Consider the following 828-nt stretch of genomic DNA (forward strand, 5'->3'; position numbering starts at 1 on the left):
GGCTGTGCGATTAATCAAAATCGCATTGCAATCGTGATTTGAGACGTTGCAAAGCCTGCGATGTGGTCACGTTATTACTCTGTTCCAGAGCATATGCATGACTGTCAGCCTTGAATGGCAGCCTTACTAACCAATAGTGAGCGCACCTCCGTTCTCCCCAATCAGCACTGCTCTAGCCAACTGCGTAAACGCCCACCATAAAAAAAAATTTTTTAAAAGCAGGAGAGAGAGTGTGTGTGATTATGGCGTCTACAGGGTCAGATCAATAGTTAGGCAAATTAATACTAAAGAAAAACGTATGTAATATGAGATTACTTCGGCTTCGAAATGACAGACACCAAACAAAAAAGGTAACGTTAATTTGCAAGAGCTGTGTCACAACACATATCAAGAGCTCCCTTATCGGTTCTGCATTCAGTACTGGAGAATTAAAGATATAATCTTAGATGTTTTTATTAGTACATGAACGTTATCTTGCACATTTTATCTCCCCAAGATTCTAATTTGAAAGAAGTTTATTATGCATGTTCGCTATTCCCAATTCAGAAGACCGCACACACAGCATGTGTCTCTGAATGCTTCTCATACTCGCTCCTCTCTGCCGCGTCTCACGGGAGCCGTTTACACTTGCCGCACACACGCAGCCTGTCTCGTAATGCTCGGTTATACTCACGCGCGTCTCCGCACCGCAAGTCTCCACGAGCGCATCTGGCAATTTGGACGAGGCTTGACGCATGCGCGCAACCGGTGTCAACTCGCGCCTGGCTCCGTGTTTAAAACAAGTGTAAATTCAGTCTAACTGCTTTGCTAATTTCACTTGGATGAAAT

The 828-nt window shown here is 44.2% G+C and overlaps 1 protein-coding gene across 1 annotated transcript in view; it reads right to left on the reverse strand.

Annotated features, from left to right (window-relative positions):
* Positions 1-828, reverse strand: part of LOC107687382 (protein diaphanous homolog 3-like) — an 83,866-nt gene that overhangs the window by 16,049 nt on the left and 66,989 nt on the right. The gene's annotated exons all lie outside the window — the stretch shown is intronic.

The sequence above is a fragment of the Sinocyclocheilus anshuiensis genome, unplaced genomic scaffold (genome assembly GCF_001515605.1).
Source record: "Sinocyclocheilus anshuiensis isolate Anshui unplaced genomic scaffold, SAMN03320099.WGS_v1.1 scaffold149, whole genome shotgun sequence".
Taxonomy (NCBI): Eukaryota; Metazoa; Chordata; class Actinopteri; order Cypriniformes; family Cyprinidae; genus Sinocyclocheilus; species Sinocyclocheilus anshuiensis.